General features: G+C 35.7%; 1 pseudogene; it reads right to left on the reverse strand.

Moving 5' to 3' along the window:
* Positions 1–3,536: 3,536 nt before the first annotated feature.
* Positions 3,537–4,194, reverse strand: LOC101132199 (large ribosomal subunit protein uL16-like; annotated as a pseudogene).
* Positions 4,195–9,446: the final 5,252 nt, after the last annotated feature.

Raw genomic sequence — 9,446 nt, forward strand, 5'->3', positions numbered from 1 at the left:
CTCAAATCTCTGCGCATGTGCTCTCTCTCTCTCTCTCTCCACACACATACACGCATGCACACGTGCATGCACACACACACTTTAATTCTACCACAAAATATTAATGACCTTGGTGAATGTGAGTCTTGAGAAGCAGCCAGCTGGATACAGAAGAGTGAAACACAGTGTGAATGAAAGACATTGAAATATGCTTTGAACCTGTGCCCAGTAAATTGAGCAATGAGTGACTGTATTTTTATAGATCATCTAATCTCTATTCTATAAATTATTTTGCAATCTATAATAATAGGCTAAGTGTGTGCTCTGTTCTGCAGTGATCAGGTGAGAGAAGATATAAGCCCAAGACACTAAATGGGAGACACATTATGAATAATGAATATTTCTAACAATATTTTGGGATTATCTGCTTGTTGGGAGATTAGTATGAATTATCATAATTTCTCACTTTCTGAAGAGTTCAGATAGTGTTAGTTCTGAAATTGATAGACTTATAAACATTCCTAACACCGATAGCATTTTTCTATCGATATTTTCTATGTTTGCATAGATTTTCATGATTTTAAAATGCTTTTATAATCAGGCTCTTGAGAGAACAAATTAGCCCTGACATTTCAAACTCACACAGCAGAAAGTTCCTGAGAAAACCAATGATGAGAAATTTCATGGGAAGTCATGAAAGAGACTTTCAGGGAATCATATAGTAAAATCACATTGGACCTCAAAGTCTTCCAAACAAACCCGTTCTTCATTCCACAGTGATCTCAGAGTTGTGATTTATCCAACATTTGGAGGTCATGGCCTCCTTTTCTTCCTATTTCTACTCTCACTATTCCCCCATCCCTGATTGTATGTTTCCCCCTTGATTTTCTAGTATATACTCTGAAGAATATAGTGGACCATAGGTTTTGATGAGGGGTCAAGTAAAAGAGGACCCTTAAACATACTTGGTGGAAGTATAAATTGATACTATTCGGTTGGTGCAAAAGTAATCACAATTTTTTGCCATTAAAAGTAACCACTATAACTTTTGCACAAACCTAATATATTTCTGAAAGACAATGTGTCAGTACCTATTGAAAATCTTATTCATTTATTTATTTGAAACAGGGTCTCACTCTATCATCCAGGCTGGAGTGTAGTGGTGCAATCATGGCTCACTACAGCCTCTACCTCCTGGAGTCAAGTCTTCCAAGTAGCTGGGACCACAGGTGCATACCACCACATTTGGCTATTTTTTAACATTCTTTTTGTAGAGATGGAGTCTCTTCATGTTGCCCAGGCTGGTCCTGAATTCCTGGACTCAAGTGATCCTCCTGTCTCGGCCTCCCTATGTGCTGGGATTACAGACATGAGCCACCATGCCCAGCCAAGAGGTTTTTATATGTTGACCCAGGAATTGCTGTTCTGAGAATTTATCCCAAGGAAATAGAAATACGGACAGAGTATAGCTACAATGGTGTTCATCACAAAATTGCTTCTAAAGCTAAATATTGGAAAGCAGCCTAAATTTCTAATACAGGACAAATTAGAAAATAAAGAAGAAACCATGGTACATTCATACAGTTCGTACTATGTAGTCATTAAAATTTTATTGTGGTATAATATTTAATAAAATGCAAAGATACTTAAGATATTATAGTAAAAAATTCAGCTTAAAAATAATATGATTCAGTGGCTCCTTAGAAAAACTGTATATATGAAAGACATGAATATAGACAGGAATATTCTTAGAAGGAAATATGGCAAAATAAGTATAGAGTTCTCCAAAGTGAAGTGTCATATCATTTTAAAGTTTTCTCCATGTTAATTATCAGAATTTTTCAAATTTTTTATGAATAATAACTGTAAATCGGGCATATAAAAGTGGGTATTGAAAAGGAATATAATAGAAAACCAATTTAGAAATGATAACTTTGACAGTACCAACCAGCATTTCAACTAACAAGTTCTTTGATGTCTATCTATTGTAGGTGCAGAGACAATGTTTTTCCATTGAAATACTAAAACAGTTATTCATCAGTTCACTGAAGCAGGCTGACAATAAAATCTTATAAATATTATCAAGGTAGCAAAGCCATGACCAAACAAGTATGCTCACTCTTGATTGCTGATGACAATGGTGGAGATATTGAAGAGTTTGGTGAGGGTCTGGTGTAGATAAAATATGAAGTGGTATTTTTTTAGCAAATGATACATATGGCTTCAATAGCAGCTACCTATACTGTAAATAAGGAATATTTGTGCACTACATTTATCAGCAATTACATACATTTTAGTTAAATGAAAAGATAGCTCTTGAATATTATTTTATTTATAATAAACTGCATAACAAAACAGCACACACTAAGACTAAATTCATATTTTATTCTTAAGAAAAAAATGGAATTTTCTTTTTACCATGTTTCTCAATTGTGATTCACATGTATTCAAACTAATTTAAAAATGACTTTTGATTATATTGCTATATTCAACCCATTATCGAAAACAGTTAAGTCAATTCAAGTTAAATTAGTAATGAGATGTCATATTTAAGATTTATCCTCCAGAATACCCATAAAAATAAGATTGTTATATGATCCAACCACTAAAATGTTGATAAATAAAATATAAATATAAACACAAGAGTAAGGTATTATTAGAAGCCAAAAATTGATTTAAAAGATTTCTTATCATTAACATCAAAGACAATATTTCTAAACATTAAGAGATTTTTATGGTTCTAAAAATAAGATTGACCCCCTTTCGTTTGCATTCTAACTTTTGTAATATGTGTGACATATTGCTGCAAACAAGTCTGTCTGCTCAGAATAATCGGGAATGAATAATTCATCACAGATGCTGCAGATGTCGAGTACATCCTCTATTGTGCCCACCCTTTAACAAAAATAAACTCCAAAGCTGTTTGACTTGCTTCCAGTTCCTTCCAAACAGAGCCCAGCGAGAAACTGCCATTGATTTTTTTTAGAGTGAGTTGTGGAGACGGATCAATGCCAGGAAGAATAAAAACTGATTTCACCTTGAAGAATTCAGAAAGTGTTAGTTCTGAAATTAATAGACTTATACATATTCCTAACACCCATAGGCATTTTTCTTACTAATATGCTACTCATTGTATAAAGCCAACTCTGTAAGAGTAATGGGAATACTTCTTTTTCCAGCCAAGGCTTAAGAGTAAAGTTCCTGCTTACTCTTTCTGAAATTCTTCACAGTTATCTATCCCAGCTGCTTTGCTTGATTCTGTTTCTGCTGTCGATTTACCTTTGGGCTCAATATTAACATGTATAATAGGGTTTTGGCTTTTCTTTTATCCCAGGCATTCTAGCATAAAACACTAGCATAGGACATTTATGGGATAGGTGTTAGTTCACCCTTATCTAAAAGTCTGGAGACTTTTAGATTTAAAGAAATCACAAGCCCAGCTTCATGAGGCTATTAAATGGTAGATCCGTATTTGCTTAAATTTAAGTCTTACTATTTATTTATAGGAAGTAGGATTTATTGGTGGGCAGAAAGAGGAGGGGGCACAGTGGAAAGTCTCATGAATGTAGCATCTGCCACTGGTCCAGGAGGCCACAGTTGAAGATGTATTAGGGCGGTGCAAAAGAAATTACTTTTAATGGCAAAACCCACAATTACATTTGACCCTACAGCCATCTGGGATGAGCTGCTTCTCAGCCACCATGCCTTCAAATTCATCTGACTTGAACTTGGTAAAGCCCTACTTCTTTGAGATGTGAATCATCTGCTGGTGAGGCAACTTGAACTTGGCCCTGTATAAGGCCTCAGTCACATGCTCCTTGTTCTGCAGTTTGGAGTGAATGGACATGTGAATTGGCTCATGTGAACCCTGGCCACAGTGCCCTGAGGCTTTCCAGAGGCATCTTCCATACCCATCTGGAGCCTGTCAGCTCTAGCACAGGACAACATCTTACTGTTCTGCATGATTTGGAAGGGGTGGAACCACACTTGGATATGAAAGCCAATTTTGCTGCAAGTTTTTATCATGTATCAGTTGGCCCAAATGTGGGCATCCTCCAGGGCTTCGGAGAAGAACTACTCATATTCATCTGACACCATGTGGCCTCAGAGTGGAAACTCATCCATTTTTGCTTTCTTCTGTCCCAGGTCAAAAATGCGTATCTTGGCATCAGGGACACCTCTGCGGAATCCAGACTTTGGGTATGTTTTGTTTTTACAATATCAGTAATACCTAGTGGAGTGTTCCATGGAGATACCAGAATTTTAAGTGACATGCCAAATGGAAAGTGAGGAAGTCTTATTTAATGTACACTTTTTAATTTTATTTGTGGCATCAATATATTTTATACACTTGAATTTACATAGTGTATAAAATAAGCCTTTTTGGGTATCATCTCTTTCTACCGATCTGCCAAATAGCAGAGGTATAGGTTGATTCAGTTAAGAATAGAATAACCTTGGTTAATAGGTGGTTGGTGGTGTCATAGATTTGTATATTTCTCATGATGCCAGTATTTCTCTATTTTTTATTAACTACAATAATTAGAAAATACAGATTTTTGAGAAAATCCTAATTACTCTATGGATAAAGCTTGAAATAGAATCCTCTAAATAATGTAAACATAAACAAATTATTTTAAGTCCATTATTTAAGCAAGAATATCTCCCTTTAAAAAATCATTAGTTTTCATTATTATTTTTAGAGAGAGGATTTTGTTCTGTTGCCCAGGCTGGAGTCAGTGGTGTGATCATAGCTCACTGTAACCTCAAACTCCTGGATTTAAGAAATCCTCCTGCCCCAGCCTCCTGAGTAACTAGGACTGCAACAGGTGGACTGATGCATTCCTTTTGCCTGGCTTCCCAAAGTGCTGGGATTGCAGACATGAGCCACCTTACCCAGCCCGCTTTTTAAAAATTGATTTTATCTTTAGAGTAGTTTTAGGTTTACAGCAAAATTGAGCAGAAGTTACAGAAATTTTCTGTATAACCCCTGCCTTGACACATAAGCAGTCTTTTCCATTACAGCATCAACATCCCCCATCAGAGTGGCACATTTATTACAACTGATGAACCTACACTGACACATCTTTGTTACCAAACCATAATTTATATTAATTAGGGTTAACTCAGTGTTGTACATTCTACGGGTTTGGGAAAATGTATAAGGACAGGAATTCACCATTATAATATTATACAAAGTAATTTCACTGCCCTAAAAATGTTCTGTGTTCCACCTATTCATTCCTTCCACCCGCCTAGCCACTGGCAACCACTAATCTTTTTACCATCTTTATAGTCTTGCCTTTTCCAAAATGTCACATAGTTGGAATCATAGAGTATGTAGCCTTTTCCTATTGGCTTCTTTTACTTAGCAATATGCATTCATTTCTTTCATGTCTTTTCATGGCTTGATAACTCATTTTCTTTCAGTGTTGAATCACATTCCATTGTCTTTACGGGCCACACTTTACTTATCCTTTAATCTACTGAAAGATATCTTGGTTGCTTCCATGTTTTAGCAACTATGAAAAAAGCTGTTAGAAATGTTCATGTGTAGGTTTTTGTGTGGACATATGTTTTCAACTCTTTTGAGTAAATATTTCTAAGTATTGAGAAATTATTGCATAATTTCTTAATAATAATTAGCAAGGAGCATGATTGCAGGGTCATATGGTAAGAGTATGTTTAGTTTTGTAAGAAGCTGCCAAACTGTCTTCCAAAGTGGCTGTACCATTTGCATTCCCACCAGCAGTAAATGAGCGTTCTTACTGCTCCACATCCTCACCAGCATTTGGTTGTGTCAGTTTTCTGGATTTTGGTCTTTCTAATAGATATCTCATTGGTTATTTAATTTGCAGTTTTCTGATGACATATGATGTAGAGCATCTTTTAATGTGCTTATTTGTCATCTGTATATTTTCTTTGGTGAGGTGGGTGTCTGTTCAGATCTTGTGCCCTTTTCTGTTTGTTTTTTTCTGTCTCTCTCTCTCTCTCTCTCTCTCTCTCTCTCTCTCTCTATATATATATATATATATATACACACACACATATATACACACACACACAGACACACACACACACACATATATATATATATATATATATTTAAGTTCCGGGACACATGTGCAGAACGTGCAGGTTTGGTATGTAGGTATATGTGTACCATGGTGGTTTGCTGCACCTATTGACCCATTATCTAAGTTCCTCCCGTTTCCCTCCAGCCACCAACAGGCCCCAGTTTGTGTCGTTCCCTTCCCTGCATCCATGTGTTCTCATTGTCCAACTCCCACTTATAAGTGAGAATATGCAGTGTTTGGTTTTATGTTCCTGTGTTAGTTTCCTGAGGATGATGGCTTCCAGCTCCTTCCATGTCCCTGCAAAGAACATGATCTCATTCCTTTTTATGGCTGCATAGTATTCCATGGGGTACATGTACCACATTTTCTTTATCCAGTCTATCATTGATGGGCATTGGGGTTGGTTCCATGTCTTTGCTATTGTAAATAGTGCTGCAATAAACATACGTGTGCATGTGACTTTATAGTAGAATGATTTATATTCCTTTGGGTATATGCCCAGTAATGAGATTGCTGGGTCAAATGGTATTTCTGGTTCTAGATCCTCGAGGAATCACCACACTGTCTTCCACAATGGTTGAACTGATTTACATTCCCACCAGCAGTGTAAAAGCATTCCTATTTCTCCACAGCCTTGCCAGCATCTATTGTTTCCTGACTTTTTAATAAGCGCTATTCTGACTGGCATGAGGTGGTGTCTCATTGTGGTTTTGATTTGCATTTCTCTGATGATCAGTGCTGTTGAGCTTTTTTTTCATGTGTTTGTTGGCTACATAAATGTCTTCTTTTGCGAAGTGTCTGTTCATATACTTTGCCTGCTTTTCAATGGGTTTGTTTATTTTTTTCTTGTAAATTTAAGTTCCTCGTAGATTCTGGATATTAGACCTCTGTCAGATGGGTAGATTGCAAAAATTTTCTCCCATTCTGTAGGTTGCCTGTTCACTCTGATGACAGTTTCTTTGGCTGTACAGAAGCTCTTTAGTTTAATGAGATCCCATTTGTCAATCTGGCTTTTGTTGCAGTTGCTTTTGGCATTTTCGTCATGAAGTCTCTGCCCATGCCTACATCTTGAATGGTATTGCCTAGGTTTTCTTCTAGACCAGTGGAACAGAACAGAGACCTCAGAAATATCCTCACACTTCTACAACGATCTGATCTTGAACAAATCTCACAAAAACAATCAATGGAGAAAGGATTTTATATTCAATAAATGGTGCTGGGAAAACTGGCTAGCTATATGCAGAAAACTGAAACTGGACCCCTTTCTTATGCCTTATACAAAAATTAACTCAAGATGAATTAAAGACTTAAATGTAAAACCCAATTATAAAACTTTTGCCCGTTTCTTAAGCAGGTTCTTTGTTTTCTTATTGTTGAGTTTAAGTGTTCTTGGATATTTTGGATAACAGTCCTTTATCAGGTATAGCTTCTGAAAATATTTTCTCCCAGTCTGTAGCTTGTTTTTTCATTCTCTTGACATTGTATATTTCATAGAACATAAATTTTTAATTTTACTAAAATTTAACTTTTTCGTGGATCATGCCTTTGGTGTTGTGTCTAAAAAGTCATCTCCATACCCAAAGTTATCTACATTTTCTCCTATATTATCATCTAGGGGTTTTATAGATTTACATTTGTTGAAAAAAAAAAACTATCTTTGCTATGTCGTTGGCAAAGATCAGTTGATTGTGTTTATATGGGTCTATTTCTGTGTTTTCTACTTTGCTCCATTGGTCTATTTGTCTATTCTTTAGCCAATATCACACTGTCTTTATTACTAGAACTTCATAATAAGTTTTGAAGTTGGGTAGTGTCAATTCACTAGGTTTGTTCTTCTCCTTCAATAGTGTGCTAGCTAATCTGGGTCTTTTGCCTCTCCATATAAATTTTAGAACCAGTTTGTCAATATCCCCAAAATAACTGCTGGGATTTTGATCGAGATTGCATTGAATCTATAAATCAAGTTGGGAAGAACTGACATTTTGACAATACTGAGTCTTCATACCCATGAACATGGACTATCTCTCCATTCATTTAGTTCAGTTTTCTGCATGTAGATCTTGTATGTATTTTGTTATATTTATACCTAAGTATTTTACTTTTGTGCATACTAATGTAAATAGTATTGTATTTTGAATTTAAAATCCCACTTGTTCATTGCCGGTATACATAAAAGTGATTGACTTTTGTATATTAACTTTGTATCCTACAACCTATTTTAACTGTTTGTTATTTCCAGGAGTTTTTCTGGTCAATTCTTTTAGTTTTTCTACATAGACAATAATGTCATGTGTGAACAAAGACAGTTTTATTTTTTTTCCCCAATCTGTATACCTTTTATTTTCTTTCCTTTTCTATTTCATTAACTATCACTTTTAGTACAGTGTTGAAAGGAGTAATGAGAGGAAACATCCTTGCCTTTTTCCTGATCTTGTGGGAAAGATTCTAGTTTCTTACCATTAAGTATGACGTTAGCTGTATATTTTTTGTAGATACTCTGTATCAATTTAAGGAAGTTCCCCTCTGTTCCTAGTTTAATGAGAGGTTTTTTTCTTTTTTATTATAAAAGACATGAATGGGTGTTGAAAATATTATTTTAACAATTCTCTTTTCTCAAGACTTCAGTAGAAATGTTCAGACCTTAGCAACTAAAGTGTAGTCCACAAACCAGCACCATCAGCATCACCTGGAAGCACATGAAAAAATGCAGAATCTCAAGCTTCACCTCAGACCTACTTAATCAGACCTGCATTTTAATAAAATGCTGCAGGTGATTAATATGCATATTACAGTATGAGGGGCACTGGCCTTGGTCATTTTCTTAATCTTACTGTCTAGATCGTTAGTCACCTTTCTTTATCCTCTGCTGTTTCAGTGGAAGGATCATTGACATGGAGCCATACTGACATTGAATTAGGAACCCAGCACTTGCCAATTACATAAGCTTTAACAATTAACTCATTTTTTCCAAGCCATGATGCCTCCCTTGTAGAATGAGAACAATACCTATGTTTCACAATTATTGTGTGAATTAAATGGTGTGATGTATGTAAAAATTCAATATAGTTAGTATTTGACAAATGTACCTTTCCTTTCTATCTGTCCATCATGTGTCTTATGCTAGAGAGACATTGTTTTATAAAGGTTTTGATTCTTTCATGACAATCTTTTATTCTTCCTTGTCCTTCTCTCCTAATTTTAGTTTACTAGTCTTTCCTTGTATGGTGTTTTGTGTATACTTTTTCTTTTGTTATGCAGGGTTTTGCATCGTCTTTCCCTACCTATTCCAGCCTCCAAAAGTAGACAGCTCTGAACACACTTCGATCTTTTCTGCTTCAGAATTTTCTCCAAATCTTGGCAAGACTGCTTAACACAACCTGCAGCATAGCC

The sequence above is a fragment of the Gorilla gorilla genome, chromosome 5 (genome assembly GCF_029281585.2).
Source record: "Gorilla gorilla gorilla isolate KB3781 chromosome 5, NHGRI_mGorGor1-v2.1_pri, whole genome shotgun sequence".
Classification (NCBI taxonomy): domain Eukaryota; kingdom Metazoa; phylum Chordata; class Mammalia; order Primates; family Hominidae; genus Gorilla; species Gorilla gorilla.